Source organism: Monopterus albus, unplaced genomic scaffold, assembly GCF_001952655.1.
Source record: "Monopterus albus unplaced genomic scaffold, M_albus_1.0 scaffold226.1, whole genome shotgun sequence".
Taxonomy (NCBI): domain Eukaryota; kingdom Metazoa; phylum Chordata; class Actinopteri; order Synbranchiformes; family Synbranchidae; genus Monopterus; species Monopterus albus.
Window position 1 is genome coordinate 395,249 of NW_018128106.1, and position 17,402 is coordinate 412,650.

Below are 17,402 nucleotides of genomic sequence, written 5' to 3' on the forward strand. Positions count from 1 at the left end.
CAGAATGGGGCTTTTTCAGTTGCTGCTGAGACTGAGTGCGAGACTGTTTTGTTTCATTCTAACATTACATGAAGCACTTCTAGTATGGAATATAACGCAGGCCATTATGTCACTACAGAATATAAAGTCTATTTGATGTGCAGCCTGTGTTTAAAGTGTTTGTGACATATTTAGAAAAACACATGGCATCTGTTATTTGTTCCTTGATCACATTAAGTAATAGCTTCCTTCCCTTGATTATTTCCCCTGGAGGTGCTCCTCTCGGACTGATCTAGGCACTTTTTCAACTTAGTGGGGAATAAAACAGATGCATCATTTGGGATAATGAGCTAGGGCTCCAAATGTAAACTGATTAAGGATTAAAAAGAAAAGAATGGAGTCAGTCTTGTGCTCACTTGCCCTCATTTTTTCCTGCAGTACAAATTTTAAATATCAGAAAAGGCTTTCTACTACTGCGTGATCTGGCTGAAAAATGTCACAGGAGGGGTTTTGGTCACATTCAGGGGGAATTCAGAGCCATTTCTGAAACGATGGGATTATGGGATTTCACACATAAGTAGGCAAAACCAAGCATCTCATTTCTAGCCAGAGTTCATCAGATAAAACGACAACTGTCACAGTTAGATTTGATCATCTGGAGCTTGCTGGCTAATTAAGCAGGCATTAGCTGAATGAGTTGGCTGAAACGCTCATCTCCTGCTGACTTTAACGTTTCAGCTGACTCACTTTAAAATGACAAGCTAGTTTTAATTGCTAAGATATCACTAGCTGTTCAGGGTAGGAGTTTAGCAAATGGTTAATTAAAAGAACCTGTACAAAAAAAAAAAACAGCTAGTTCATGCCATACTTGTGTGATGATGAATGTAACCTCACAGCTGATTTGATGACCTGCTTGTCTAGAATGCCCTCACATGGTATTTTAGCCCACCGGAGCCAACTCTAGCTGCACACAGTGTCAGCAGGGCTGTGGGTTTCCACCGAACCCCTGGAGCAGACCCCTGGCTCCCTGTCTCCTATGCCCTGAAAAGGAGGTTGAACCTGTGAGACCGGTGCTGTAAAGTGGCCTGGTACTCATCAGCTGCTGGAGGTGTTTTGTCTAAAGCTTTGCCATTCATTTACTTTGCTGTGTGAGCGTGCCTTCAACATTAAACAAGCAAGGGCCGATGTGTAAATATTTAGCCTTGCCTGTTTCAGAATGTTCAGAGGTGGCTGTAGAAATTAATGGTAGTCATACTTTAACTTCCATAAATCAGATTAAAAAAAACAAATTAAATGTTCAAAAAGACACTTCACAGCTAAACTTACAGTTTCACTATGAAGAGGCAGCAGTTTTTCCACAAACATCTAATGTAGACTCAGTGACACAGAAGCACTCTTATTGCCTTGAGTTTCCCACCACAGTTGTTGATTAATGTGATGCCTCAAACTGAAACTCCACTGTCCTGTAAAGCTAGATTAATTATTAGTTATTACTCAAAATTACAAGCCTGGATATGAGGAGATAGGCACAGGCTGAGAGGTCATGTCTGTGGGCAGTGTTGTGCATGAGCACGTTAACAGAGCGCTGTTCATTGAAAACGCTCATTTTTGCATGAAAGGTGAACTGAACAGATCACTTTGCAATTAAGTAACATGAACCTGAGTTTCATTAACATACAGGGTGATGAACTGAACAGCAAAGGCTTCATTCAGTATGGAGAATAACTGCAAGACAAATATGCTGAAGGAAAATTCCCTCCCAACGTTTTATTCTGAATTCTAGGATCACTTGTTTTGTTTTCCAATAACCCTAAACACCATTGTATCCTGTTAACACAGGGTGACGCACCACTCACTCAAGCTACAAGCTACGCACCCTCAAGCTACAGTAGACAGCAGAACCATAGGTGGAGGGGGCACAGGTCTTCATCGGCGGGGAGACACTGAGATTACTGGCAGAGTATTTTTAGAGACCAACTGGAAAAGAATATCCAAACAGAACCACAGTCACATTTATATATCACTAATATGTACAGCACACTTCACATAAATTAGCCTCTGTAGCAGAAATCTTTCCATAAATGAATAAATTAACTTAAAAAACATCTATTTACTATTTTAAACCTGTATTAGCTAAATTTCTTTCATTCCCTTTGTGTTATTGACTGTGTTTACATGCACGCTTTAGCAATGTGTCACCTGCAAATCATGACATTAGCTGCCCCATTAGTGGTGAAATTAATAACGGCAAATTCCTGTTTTTCTCTAGTCACATGCACGCAAGCAACCTTGGAGCTTGTCTTTGCACATGCGCTCTTGTAGAAAGCTGATTAGAAACCTGGTTACACATATACATGGCAGAGAAATCAGCATTCTCGGCGAGAAATCTACCTGGGGATTACAGAAATCAGGTTTCTCGTTTGCATGAAACTTAAGAAATCAACATACTCGAGAAAGCTGACTGTAACTGTAAAAATGTTTAACTGCTCGGAGCATCTCACTGAACAGAACAAAAAAAAACTGAAGAACTGAATGTGAACTATTTCATTTTGATGTATGTGAACTGAACTTTGAGCTTGTGAAGTGTGAACATGCACAACATTGTCTGTGGGGCATGAAAGCTCATTTTAGGCACAAGCAAGTCGCTGGTGTCAGTTGTCCAGACAGTCAGGTCAAAAAGGTCACGACCCTTTAAAAGCACCAGAAGTGAGTCACAGGAACAGTTAAAGTTATGCAATTAGATTTCCTCAATTTGGCACTTTTATGTAATTCTATATAAACAATAGCCCATATGAAATAATAACCGCAAAAAAAAAAGTATTTCTTGATTTTTACATTTTACCCCATACCTATTTAATTAGGAAAGGAAGAGCTGTAGCTGTAACAGATATGTGAATAAGATCTTTACTAGAGGTTCATTTTTCATGTGTCACATTGATGTCGAAATTTCAAGTACATGCCTAGACTGTTTCATTACACTTTCTTCCTCTGCATGCTTAGCTTCAGCTGCTGCCCTCCAGCCACAAAACTACATGACATACAGTGCCTCGTGGCATCAGATGGTTCATGGGCAGTTCAACCAAATCAGGTGACATCATGTAAAATGTCAAAGCTGTCAATGTGAATGAGATGAACCTCAAAGACCAGGAAAATTCACAAAAATATTTCCTAGTGCTTGAGCTCTTTAAAACACATAAATTCATGTTGCTTCTAACTGAAACTACTTCCAGACCTGTGAGTACAACCACATTACAGAAGAGGGTTTTGATTTCTCTGCATCTGTTCATTTGCCAACAAGTGCAAAGACAAAAATTACATTTTTTTCCTGACTTTCTGAAAATGATAATGGCATCATTCTTACAGCAGGAAACAAACACTCTACCACCAGAATGCTAATCTGAGGCCTGGCTGTTCCTTTATTGGATTTGTGTGGGGTTTTTCCTAATGACTGGAAGTGAAGATTAAAGACGGATAAACAGGATGAAATTCCTTAAATGTCACCGAGACCAGTTGGTCTTCTAAATATGACAGGCTGTCCGTAGGAGTCATGTGTCTCTTCTAGCTTTTTATAAATCATATGGCAATTTCACGTCATGTCATTTTCACGTCATGTGACACATTTTATTAAGAGGGAACTAGATGTGCAGCAAATGAACATGAGGGGTTTAAGTGTCTTAGCTAGACCCTGTGGCTGTTAGATGTGGACAAAGATGTCAGATATAGGTGTCTCATTGCTTTGAGCGTTGCCGTCACAAAAGTTATAGCTTCAAATTCAGTCAAATGAGCCAAGGTTCTGTCCCAGTTCTTTAATTTGCAGAGCTTTCATGAAGGACGATCTTTGTTTTAATTAAAGCCTTTTAGCATCCTAAGTTTTGAGGCTGAATGGTGCTGTCTCACTCCCCTTTGTCCTCGCTTCTTCAGAGGGGGCGAAAAAAAGGGTGACTATTCATTCTGGATCTGCACCTGTTGAGTGGAGCATGCGTCTTTCCCATTTTACATCTTGAATTTACAGCTCTCAGCTGGAGGGCTAACCTTTCACTCAGCATCTATGGGAGAGTCGCAGCAGCTGTGATGACTTCACTGGCTCCTTGTGTAAAAGGCATCGAGCAGAGGAGGATCTCTGCACCTCGAACCTGATAGCAGCCTGATTTGACACTGTGCTGCCATTAGCGGTTAGTTCCTATCCGATTGAAGTGAATTTCAAAGAAATAAAAAGGTGTATTCACATTTCCTGGTGGTTGTGCCGTGGGCTCATTTGCATCCATTCATATGGCTCAAAGAGAGGCAGGATGAGACCACTAAAATATCCTCAGATTTTCATATGTGTGGTCCCTGGCAACAGAAAATGGACTTTTTATGAGGCTAGCAGCTGTGTGGAGAGAAACATTAGCAACACTGATTCATTACAAAGAGTAGCTGATGACTCGGAGCCAATTTATTTCTGGCTTTGGCAGTAAAAGAAGTATGTAGCACACTTCCACTGGATAACGGCAGCTCAGTATGAGGAGAAATCTCTGCTTTGTAACTGGGTGATTTCAGGAATTGCCCCATTACTGAGCAGCTTCTCTTGCCTGCCGGCTTTCCTCTGGAACAGCTTTCGGTCAGTGTAAATCTCTGAAATGCAGATTGCTAATGAGCTTGGAGGCCTGGCCCTGAACTCAGCACATCACATGGTGCTACTGTAAGTAGATCCCTGCTGCATCTGCAGACAGCTTCGGATGTTTGAATATTACATACATCACATAATTCTCTAAATAAGTGCACTCATCTGCTTTACCCTAAGTGCGTGACGAAGCATTATCGCAGGTCCTTCCTTCCTACTGCTGTCAGGCTGGACAACCAGCATTGCTCCCAGTAGACCCATGAGCAATTATATGTGAATATTAGCTTTACTTTTTATTATGATATTTTATATTGGTAATATCTTGTCTGTTACCTTTTTTGCTTTTTTCTTGTCTGTGCCTTGTTTCTATCCCCTATCATTTGCAGCTTGAATTGTCCTTTTTCTTTTTTAACCATTTAAAATTGGTATCTTATTCCACCATAAAGCTACATGGAGTGCACTAATCTGCTCAGCTGCTCTCTCCCTCTCTTACACACACACTGACAACAGACTCTCTGAACAGCTCCTCCTCTGTCTTTAATACAACACTGTCGATCGCAGAGAGCCAACATTCCTAGTGAGTTACTAGAAAGCTACAGATAGTTAAACTAACATTAGAATACAGGTGTTGCTGAGGGTAGTATGCTGTATATAGCATATATTTATATGGACTGATTTGCAAGTGGATTAAGTTTCTACTAATTTTTAATCTCTGACAGTGAATATTTGCTCCCTCAGTCCAGGGGGAAACTGAAAAACACATGGGAAAGCTGAACATTTGCAACAGGTTAGATGAACAGCATAACAGTGGTTAGCACAAAGGCACTGTAGTGTTACTGTATTTAATAAATTGAAAAAAAAATTTTGAAAGCGCATCCTCCCCGTCAGCTACCGCCACAAGTAGCATCTAACTCTGTGGGAAACACTGCTCCAGGATTGTCTCTAGCAACTACTGTCCTTGTATTTGTCAGAGCCGGTCAAGAGGTTTTCCACTAATGAGCTTGTTGTTGATGAAAGATGGGTGACAGATCATTGTCGGAGCGGCCGGGCCAGCTGCTGCTATCATCGGCACTGTTGCACATTCCTCCTGGGTCATGTTACAGTGGAGTCGGGAAGCAGCTGGAATTCGAGTTTAGCAACTTCTCGCTCAAAGGAGCTGACGTTGCTTTTATTCAACTGTCCTACAGATCCTCCATGACCCATTACACAAAGAAGTGGATTCACTGGTGTGGCCACTTTTCCATAAAAGTCACAACAGCAATCTAACTATCCCGTGTCTGCAAAAGCCCTGGGGGTATCAGGACATTATGGTTTCTGTGGACTGCAGCCAACCAGCCTGACCTACTGTAGATGAGACCATCGCCTCAAGCGCTGTTGTTATCAAGTGACTGAACACCCGATGAAAGGGAAGATGTAATGCCCATCGAACCAAAGTCATGGTGGGAAATGTCACACAACCTCTCCTTCATACCTCAGTGTTTTAGCAGTAGTTAGTTTGCTTGCAGTTATCATGTGGTGGACAAATGAAAGTGCAATGCAACATCTGGTATCACATTGCAGCGCCTGCTTGTCCATGTTGCACCTGTAAAAGGTACATGTGACTGGGCACCGATGAGTGCTCATTTTAGGCAGGCTGTGCTTACTCAGATTCCATCCATCCATAAATATAGTGAGATCACGTGAGGAGGCAGCAGGGCACGGTGCCAGTTGGGTCGTTGGTTACTACCTCACCCTCATTCCTTTTAATACTGTGTCAGCCCCATGGAAATACATGGTGTCCCTGCTTTTACAGCTGCTCGGCTGTCAACCTCTGTTTAAACCATATCATGCCATCACTGGCCTTATGCAAAAGGGACTGTGATGGGGGCAGCGGTAGAGATCTTCTGCTGTTTAACAGCTTCATCTGTACTGATCATTTTCAGTGGAACGTTACACATTAAGGCTGGTTTACTCAGCATTACTGAGCTTGTCATGAGTTTATAACACTGTACTAAACCTAACAGAAAGTGTGTCTTACAAGCTAGATGAAGTGGGCAGCTTGATCACAGGTGTGGCGTTTAATGTAAATTGTTATTGAGTTGCATTATGGGAAAAGGAGGAAATTACATTCTAATTTTGGCTGTAATGCTTCGGTTTTGATCACTTCTTTTAATCTCTCACAAGTTACCCATAGTTACTGTAACTACTATACATACATTTACTTAAGTGCAATTTTGAAGTATTTGTACAAATACTTCCATTCTATGATCATTTATATTTATAAGCCACATTTAACTCAAGATTTATCTGACAGCTATAGTTACTACTTCCACTTGAGATTAAGATTTTATAAATAAAGCACTTGCTCAGTTTAGAAAATATAATAAACTACTCAGCAGTATATGAAGCACTTAAATGCTGCTTACTTATACATGCAGGTGAAACTGGAGCCGCTTTAAATATATGTTGCTGCTGATTATTGTGTATTTTTTGATTTTGAATGGACCTCTACTCATAGTGGCATATTTATTTATTAATTACTTATTTAGATACTTTTACCCAAGTAAAAGATCTCAGTGCTTCTCCTGCCACTAGGGATCTTAGGTTTATGTCGCCATGGAACCAAAATTTGACTTGAATTTTGTTTAAAAAAAAAATTAAAAAAAGACAGTCATTACTGAAATTAACAAACAACTAAGTTATTTTCTCACAAGCCCTATTCAGAAAGTTTTTCCAGTATTAAAAAGTTATGATAAAACTGGGAAGTAATGCAAATGAGCTGCTGTTTTTCCACCAAAGTCCCTCAACAACTGCTTCAAGTCTGATTTTCACACAGGAGTATTTACTTTTTATAGCAAGGTGATGTCCTCAAGTGTTTTCATTTTAACAACCTACTCAAATGTGAGGTGAATCAACAGATTTGTCATTTAACACATTCTGCATTCAGGCATTCCCTCACTGCTATAAATGTAATGGACAAAATAACAACAACACCCATCTGTATAATGTGGTAGAGATAAACACCTGTTTATCCCCCCCGCCCCGAAAGATTATTATTTTTCCTCGTTATCTGATTTTCACAGCAAATTTATGACTAATACACTCCCAACTCATAATGAAAGGAGTGCCTCATTAACAGAGTTGAAGGGTTTTCTTAATAAGTTGCATGATGAAACAAAAGTTTCTTCACAAACAGTCATATCAGAAGCCCAACACGTTTTCTCTGTTTTGCAGGGCGGCAGTGTTGCAGACCCCTGTTCAGGTCTCACTGCACCTTCTGCACTCACAGACGACGGATGATCTGACGGGACAGGATGCAAAAGGTGGAAGCAGCCGGTGTTGGATTCGGTTTCACTGTGTTACTGAAGCGCACACACACTTTCATATGCTTGCTACTGGGTTTTTAATACTATCTACTTCCCTCTTTCTTTCAAAGGACACAGATACACCCTGACTGGCCCCCTGTGCTGCTCTGCATTGTGGTTGGGAAGTACCTAATGTTACAACTGTCATGCTGGTCTGCTTAAAGGGACAGTGCCGATTTATTTCATTATGACACCTTGACAAGGGGACATACAGTCAGATGTTTAATGTAATAGCATGGAGCCATTTGTCTGTGCAGAGTTTAGGAGTCAAAATTGTTTTTGCTATTAACAATTAAAGCTTTAAAACATGCCAAATTGCATGATAGACATTTGTTTAATAGAAACATAAACTGAATAGAATTAAAAGGTGTCATCATTTCATGCTCTTGAAAAAAAGAAAGTTTACTCAAATTCCCACCGCTTGACAAAACTAAATTTGTTGGGCGCAGGAATACATTATGAATGCGTGATGTAGAGTAAATGTAGCTTAACCACAGAGATGGAAGTACCCTTGTATATTTTATGACACTTGACAGAATTGAATGTTTTGAAAAAGCTGCACACTGAATAAAAGTTTCATTCAGGCAGATGTTTATCAGGCATGTTTTACTTGAAGTGGGTAAAGCCAGTCCTGGCTGTTCTGCTTCACTGCCTCCTGTTTACCACTGCAGAGGGTGAAAGTGAAGCTACTCTCCTCACACTGTTTACAAGAGTCATTTACACACACACACACACACACACACACACACACACACACACACACACACACACACAATACACTATATCTGCACTTATTACAAAATCCTAACCACAACATAGATATACTGCTTAATGAATTAGGTGTTGTTCTGCAGGTTTGGGCCAGTTATTACATATAGTACTTGGACCAAAAAAGGCTTAATACATATTAAAGATAAATACTACTCAAACCTTATTTTTTATAATTTGACTATTTCTATTGACAATAAAAACGTATTGCTCAGCAGACTCATTGCTGAAATCTGGGAAAACGGCAACACAGACAGGTTTTAAACAAACTCAGGTTTGCTGTGCTGAATCTTCAACCTTGACTTAAAGTTTCAACGTAACAACAACAACAACACAAAATACCAATTCTGACCGATCGTGTTCTAAAACCACAAATTCACACCAAACTGTGCACCATTCCCTCTGGAGCCACTTTAAAGTAAGCATTCTCCAACAGTGTGTGGACAAAGCTTCAACAGGCACAAGGAATTAACACTTACGTCAGCTATCTGGTTTGGCTTTGAGATCCATGCAGGGAGCATCTATATTCACTTTTAAATAAAATGATAGCTAATCAGTCTAAACTGTTTCCAGACCTTGTATTACGCTAACCAGCTGCTGGCAATAGCATGCAAAACTATTCCTTTAACACACAGTGCTGTGGCATTAACTGAAGCAGGTGAAGTACATTGCTTATGGACAGAGGAATAACGATTTGACTGTGTCACTTCCACTTCAGTCTCCCTGTTTGACTACAGAGCAGGTGTCGGTTAATTAAATTGACTTCACACTACATCCTTCTCTCTTTGGTCAGCCCAGCAGAAACCTTGGATATGTTAGTCATGCTCACTGGACTGGATATCCTTCTGCTACTGTTACATTTTATCTCCCTTGTAACGTCACCCCTCCCTGCCTCTGCTTCAACTTGAAACACTCCTCCTGAGAAGCTTTGGTTTTCTCATACCACAACTGTTACAAGTGATCGCAACCACAGTCAGTCTCAGCTCAACATGTCTTATTTTCTCTTTTGCTTGCTTTCGTGTGAAGCTGGGGTTGGATTTGGGAGAGAAGGTAGGAGGTTAAATAAATAGGAACTTCATTAAACTAAACCTCTGTTAACTCCCACTCCCTTTTGCTGAGATACAGGAATGCACTCTCGTGCTTCACATCCCACACAGTGCTGCTACAGGACTTCAGGTAATGAATGAACCAGGGTTGCCCACCCAGCACCCAGGAAACAAAGAGAAAGTGCTGTGTTCACTCCCAGACTAGTAAAGGATGACTGAGTTTCCCACTACAGGACTGTTTGACACATACAAACACACTTGACATATGCCGGCATGTTTACACACAAGCACCACACTCATTCATATCTGTGCAGTGTTAGGCTATCTGGATCATACGGCCATTTCTTTTGATCAAAACAAATTACTTACATCAAGACAATGCATCAAAATGGCTAACTGAAGTTCCTTTATAATCTTTATGCAGAGCTTTTCTGTTTAGAAAAGGTCCCTGTTTGACCTTATCGCCAGTGGTCCAGGCTCGGTTCACACCCTCTGCCTTTTGAAGTGGCTGCTCTGTTTGTTCACCAGCGCCAGCAGTCTGCTGGTCAGCGGTAGCTGCATTGTTTGCATTTTACACCATGAGATGAGAACACGCGGCCTCTTTCACATCTCTCAAGCCCTGGTCCCAGCTGCAGAGTGCATAAGGTGCATCTTCTCACCTTGACTTAAAGTCAGCTAGGGCTCTATGAGGCACACAACAGTGTCGTCACCTCTAGAAACTGAAACCTGAAAAGAAAAACCCCCGTTTTCCCCCTTGTGTTATTTCAGCCTTTCACATTAAAAAGAAATAAAATCAAAACTTTGGACTCCACTGCTTGACATTTTCAGATTTCTCACTTTTCTGTTCAGCTGGAACAAGCAATATTTTATTCGCTAGATATTAATCTAAAATGTAAAGCCCCCTCCTCTTGGAAATGTCTTTCACTTAGTGTTACTTCACTCCACTGTGCAGTATGATGGATGTATAGTTACACTAGAAGCTTCTGCTAAACGGGGACTACTCGTCTGTGTTCACCTCAACACAGCGTGTAAAACGTTGATGTATGAGCACGATTTCACAACATCATGACTAGCTTAAAGCCAGTCGAGGTCCAATCATGAGCTGACACAAATGCTATATAAGAATTTGAAACCTGCAGTGCACATACCCTGACAATGGACTTTAGAGTACAGACATCTTGTGTGCAGCAGTTAAGCTTTTGGCAAAATATTCTTCAATACTGCATACTTTAAGGATGTTTAACCAATTGAACTAGTCTTATGTCTTAAAACATGTTTGGTGGAGAGCTTTAAAATTGTTTCCCAAGTTTAAACTTAGTTTACAACTGGAACCATATCTTCTTGTCTGTTTGGACAAATAATATGGTATCCTATACTATATATAAACTTTAATCTATGTAAAATAACATTAACATAGATTAGCTAATATGTAAAAAGTAAGAGCAAAGAGAGTTATATGACTTCCATCTTTGTGCCATCATTTGACTAAAGAAGTTGTAAATGGGCTAAAAATCTTCTTCACTGCAGAGCCCACCGAGTAGCTGCTAACATCTTCATGTGTTGTTAAACAACCGGCAGGGTGTCTCACCATTTGGTTTGAATTTACTGAACCTTGAGAAGAACAGATGCTTTCTGACTCAAATGTGGCCATCAATGCAAAAGTGAAATGTAAAACAATGATTACATGAGAAGCCCAAACTACCTGAAGCCATGACTCACTAACTGCTCATGCATATTCCCCGTTCTAAAATGATTCAGCACATGGTAAAAAGAAACGCAGTCACAATCACAGGATTTACACAAAGACAAAGTCGTTTTAGAGTCTGGAAAGTTAGAAAAGTGAAAGTATACTTGTTAACCGGAAAAGTTCTCAGACTTTATGAATCATTACTAAGAGGAACTACTGAAGATATGGAGTTACATGTATTCTAGACTGCAAGGCAACGCGTTAATTGAAGAACAAATAATTCACTTGTTCGCTTTATCACGAGTAGCGGAATCATGAATAGAGTAAAGAGAAATACATGTGCTGTGGTGAACCAATGCTGTGTTCACTGACAGTGAAGACAAACCATCTGAAACTGAAGAGGGGAAGCTGTCGAAGTATCATGTTAAGTTCCTCTTGTCATGACAGCTCCACCGGCACCGTAAATGGAAGGAGCTTCATTCACAAATTTGCCCCCTGTGAACCCATGACAGCACCTGGTGGCACCCCTGACACTGACACCGGCAGATCGCTTACAGCTCGTAAAAATGCCAACATGCTTGGACACAGAGAACTTTCCCTTGCAGAGCTACCACAGAAGTGCAAGAACATTTAATGCACAGGCAAAGTGAATCATTGATTTTTATAGTTAAACTGCATTCAAAAATGCTAGATTGCTGCAATATCGTACTTACTGTAAATAGGGTGAAACCAAATAAACCCCACTGTGCACCAGTATTTCCCATTACATATGGCTCCATAGATTAGATTTCAGATGATAAATAGTCTAAACTGACTTATGTAATGGTATTAAAGTAGTTTGCCGTGACTCTGTGGCACTAAAAGTCAGTGAGTATGTAGTGGGACAAAAATAGAAAGGCACTGGCTGTCATTTAATCCTTCTATAGAAAAGATGTGGTCAACTACACTAATGTGCACATATGTGTGTGTGCATGTTCACATACACCTTTACATTTCTATGAGACTGCATCTTATCTCCCCATCCAGCCACCCTCACAACAGAGGATCTCATTTATCTTTTCTTTCATTTTGCACAGATCTTAGAGGTACAATACTTCCCATAATTCCCTGAAGCAGCAAGTAAGTAGATTAAAAAGTGTCCAGACATGCTGCAGGTGAGCGGTTAACCCTGCATTCCCAGGCTCAGTGTGAAAAAAACAGCCAGACAGCTGTGGGAGGTCTCTGAGTGCCTGTAACTTGGCAGGAGTGTGTTTAAAAGAATGCCCTCTCCTGAGTCAGACATCAGCACAGGCTGCCACTTGCTCCTGTCCAACTGATCTGCCCGCCCTCACAAGGGAAAGTACTTTCCAGGAATCGTGCTCCATCATTCTCTGTGCCCAGTCAAGCACTTTTACTTCATTTAAACCCATCACTTTGTTTGGGTTAAAAGGGGTTTCTTAAAATAACATTCTGTACTATAAGGCGCAGCAAAAAGCTATAAAGTTCTGACCTAAATTTAAACAGCAGCCTCTAATCAAAGGCATGGCTCCAAGTCACAAATAGTGCCAATACAACTGAAAGCGATCTTAAAGCCGCTACCACACACTACACTGCTGAACAAGCCACAGTATAAAGAGCTGTCACAGACTGTATAGACTTAAAATGCACTATATTAAAAGACTATTGGTGAGGCCGTGTCATTTCTTGTCTTGATATATAAACTCTGTCATGGACACAACTGCTGAGCTTTTCACTTGGGCTGTATTTTATTATGGAAGTTTGTAGACAGGAGAGTTCAACAGTTGATAAGATCTTGGAAAAAAAACTGTGTTCTTTAAAACCTTTGACTACTAGCACTACTATGGGTGGATGTTGAATTGCACATGCTGTGCAGACATCGTCAGCCTAAGTCATGCACCTGAGCATTCTGCTGGTTTTTATTAGCTGCCATTTCACTGACTGGTGAATTTCTCTCTAGGTGAATCCCAATTCCCCTAATTGCATCCACATTTCCCTCACTTGCATATTTTCTTTGCATCATAGCCTCGCCCATGTAAGATGCGAGGACAAACTGCAAGGAGAGAGGAACTGAGGAAACGTTTAAAGCAACATGAAAAGTCCTTTCCTCTGATCATTAATGCGAAGCGTCCAATCACAATCTGATTTCGGATAAAGGGGAGTGTAAATCTGTAACAAGACTTACATGAAGGATGCACTCACGTGTCCTTGGTTATAGCTCCTCCAGGAAGCCTCCTCACTCCTTGCTCCTCAAAACAGAAATAAGTGCTTTGGGACGTCCTTCATCATGACAGACTGGAATGATTTCCAGGTTGAGCAAGGATCAAAGTACAAAGAGCGATAAATAAAGGAAGTTCTCAACTTCTTATGTGATTGTTGGTCAGTCCTTGATCCTCTGAAGTCATTTTGGTCAAGGGAGCATCAAGAACATCCCAAGAGCCATGAGCAAGGATACAAGAGACATCCTCCACATAAGTGTTTTATGACCAACACTCCATTTTCAGGAATCAGTCAGTGACTGAATTCTTCAGATGAAGGATCAGAGGTAAGGACGCCACATGTCGGTATAAATGTGTTTACTTGATTCCTCTATCCTTGACTTTTTTCCTCACATCTTACTAAGACACTGGACTAAGACACAAGGAAATGCAAGTGAGGGAACTATGGAGGGGCATAGGAGAATTGAGAGGTACCCCTAGTCACCTCCTAATGAGCACAGGTCAAAGCTCAACAAATGTGAACTTTTGGCTCACCACGACATTCATGCAGTCGTTACAACACAACACACACAACAGTGACAAGGCACACGCAAACTGCTTTCCATAGTAATGTAAATACACATATAGCACGAGCTGTTTTTGTGACTGTCAGACTGTACTGTATATAGAACACTGCTTGGTCCTAATGCTGTTAAAGTTGTTGTATTATGTGTTTGTACTGTTACTGTATACTGAAATCAATAAATTAGCACTGATGAATGACTTCTGTATTTTTCAGTGACTCTGAAGATGCATTTGTATGTTTGTTTATCTGAAGACTGGTTGCATTTTGACAAGACTGTCTGCACTAAATTCATTTTACACCTTAAGACAGGCTAAAGAAAGTCACACAATAGCTGTCACATAAAACTAAAAGTATTTTTGGACTCCAGAGAAAACACTAAGATGCCGTTGATGTCTGTGGAAAATGTACAGGCATATAGGTATTGAAAAATTCAGTTTAGCTTAATCTCTTTGGTTCAGCATCTTCACTCTGAGTCATGGTTAGGGGAAGTTGGTGATGTCTTTATGCATATGTACTGGCTGTGAAAACTAGTGTTGCTTTTATAAGGTGCTATTTAGAAATCCTGCTGTCTGCACTGGGGCCTCCCCTGGTCACGCTGCCTCTCGGTTATGCTAACAAAAGTATAACCACTCCAGTCACACCATTAACCTCTATAAAGCATTGTACTGTAAAGCAAAAAAGATTGCATCTCACTCATGAGATGCAATTGTGTACATACCAGAAATGTACATTCAAATGTCACCTGGTATACCCTGAAAAACCACTAGAGGCAGGGCTTCTTATCTTTTAACAGTAATTAACATCAGAGGCAGTAGCAGCTGATTCAGGATCATTCTTGCACTGAAGGTGATTCACTCATCCTCTGCTCTTTCCATAGTCACAGCAGGGAGCCGACCTGTGAATCACCTTCGCGTTTACACAGATGCTGACATTTAGATCGGGCTATGAGAAGGGCAAAGACAGAGTGATCAGGTCGTAGGCAGTGGATCATTTTGTTCGCCTGAAATTCTCCGTGTTTATTGAAGAGTGTATTGTTAAGGGGCTAACATAACAACCCAGGAGAGGATGAGACATCTCGCTGCTCTGTTTACCTGCTGGGTTTGTGTTAGTGGTGTCACTGTTGCTCTTTGTCCTCCTCCTGGGTCTCTCCTTGGGAATGGGCCAGCCAGTGACAGCATCTGCATGTTGATTAAGGCAGCGGACATCACTCAGAGCTTCCATCTGATGCCAGTTTTACAGTTGATGGAATCTGAAAACTAGAAAACAACAAGCCCCCATTTATATTCTATGCATTTAAAATCAGAAAAAAAGCAGCTTTTGGAGCTTAAACACACTCACTACCACTTATCTTTACTGCTAAATTTTATTTTACAGACCCAAGGTTTGACATTTAAATTGCACAAGACTACAGGATATTGCATCACAAACTTTTCAGGAGGAAGTCAGCGTGCATATTCTCAATTTAATGTGGTAAACCACTTTACTTGCTGACTTTAAATACCTGTGTGTTGAATGGGGGCCTTGTTAAACATGTGTTTGATATTGCCACAGTATTGTCACATGTTTCTCACCCCAGTGACACTTCTAGGAATGGAAGCTGTCACAGCTTCACAGAACACGCAGCATGTTCTTTGACATGTGGAGCTAAAATAAAACAGCAGTTTCCTTTTAGCTTGAAAAGCATGATGCCTTTTTTAGTTTCACTATAGCTTTATGTTATTTATGTCGGCTAATTATCACATTAATAACGTGAGCCAGACGAAGTGGTGGAAGGTAAGTACATTTACTCAAGTACACTTCTGAGGCATCTGTACTTTACTTGAGTATTTTCATTTTGTGCTACTTTTGCTACATTTTGTGTATCAATAATTATAATCCAATAGCATAATCTACATTGTTAAACATGTCATCCTGCATAATGAATACTTGTATGTTTTGATGCTAATACTTTTGTAATTTTACTTAACATTTTGAAATTTTACTTAACTAACATTTTGAATGTAGGACCTTTACTTGTATTTTTATACTGTAGTATCGCTTCTTAGAGCGTAGATACCCAAACCAAGCCCGACAGGACCTGAGGGTTCAGACACATAGGTCAAACATTACGTTAGACAGCTGGTGCACTAAAATGTCAACTTTGTTTAAGAACAAGGGGGAAAACATTGTACAAACTCAACTGCGTCGGGCTCAGGTCAGGTTCGGACAGAAATATGTGACCCAATCCTTGCTCTAATACTTTTTCCCACAGCTGACCAGAGGTCAGTATATAAGCTTCACTTAAATGAATTCAGAAAGGTGCATTAAACATGCATCTACAAAACACACAGACCAATTTTTTAAGAATATTTTAGAGATATTTGCGAGGACATTTTGTGAATTCCCATGTGGCTGCAGTGCTTCACAGGGGGTTGCAGTAGTACACATCTCCCACCCCCCCCAGACCATAACCCCCAAAGCCGTCTTCACTAGCTAGTGCAGCCTCGAGCTGCAGGACATTTCACGAGAGATCAAATACGTCAATAAGCACTTTTGCCTGCAAATGCATTATTATTATCGGTTAAGTGACTATATCCTGCTTATAGACACTAATAAGGGGTCTTTAGGGAAAGTGTTACCTGTAAGGTTTAAATAAAATAAAAAAAGCAACTAATATCTCTGTGTTATGTTTGAAAGCCTAAATCTGGGGCATGAGGACATGTGGGGTTTCCGGGTCACACATGCAGATTTGTCACATATTCTTCACTCCTCGTCTGAGTAGGCTGCTCTGATTCAGATGGCACAAAATCTACTGACAGGCAACGTTGGTAACAAATGAGCACTGTGAACATGATATCAGCTGACTTCTCGATTTAATAATACAGTATGTGCAGCAACATTCATTCATCCATTTAATTTAATAAGAAATGCTCATTATGGACCTATGGAGTTCCCAATGTTGCGGAGGCAAATTCTCTCTCCAGCCTCTGTGTTGATTAGTGGAGTTAGAGCTAGAAAAAGGTACAAACCCTCTCTCTCACACATAGAAACCACAATCGGATCAAAGCTTGTAATTTTCCGCACAGTGGGGTTTTAGACATCACTAGAGTGCCTGTTCTTCGGGATGAGTATAGTTCTGGAGAAGAAGCATAGAATCTCCGGCATCCACAAATGACAGCTCTAGCCAAAGAAAGACAAGAGTTCACCAAGTGCAA

At 40.5% G+C, this 17,402-nt stretch overlaps 1 protein-coding gene and 1 long non-coding RNA gene across 2 annotated transcripts in view; one reads left to right on the plus strand and one right to left on the minus strand.

Annotated features, from left to right (window-relative positions):
* Nucleotides 1-14,507, plus strand: part of LOC109971490 (uncharacterized) — a 29,897-nt gene extending 15,390 nt beyond the window's left edge. Inside the window, exons 2-3 of the long non-coding RNA XR_002276555.1 lie at nt 7,796-7,884; nt 7,998-14,507. This is a non-coding gene — a long non-coding RNA (uncharacterized LOC109971490). The remainder of the gene's footprint in view (nt 1-7,795; nt 7,885-7,997) is intronic.
* Nucleotides 1-17,402, minus strand: part of ankha (ANKH inorganic pyrophosphate transport regulator a) — a 90,116-nt gene that overhangs the window by 42,427 nt on the left and 30,287 nt on the right. The window contains exon 2 of the mRNA XM_020619765.1: nt 15,300-15,464. The gene's annotated coding sequence lies outside the window, so the exon portion shown is untranslated. The remainder of the gene's footprint in view (nt 1-15,299; nt 15,465-17,402) is intronic.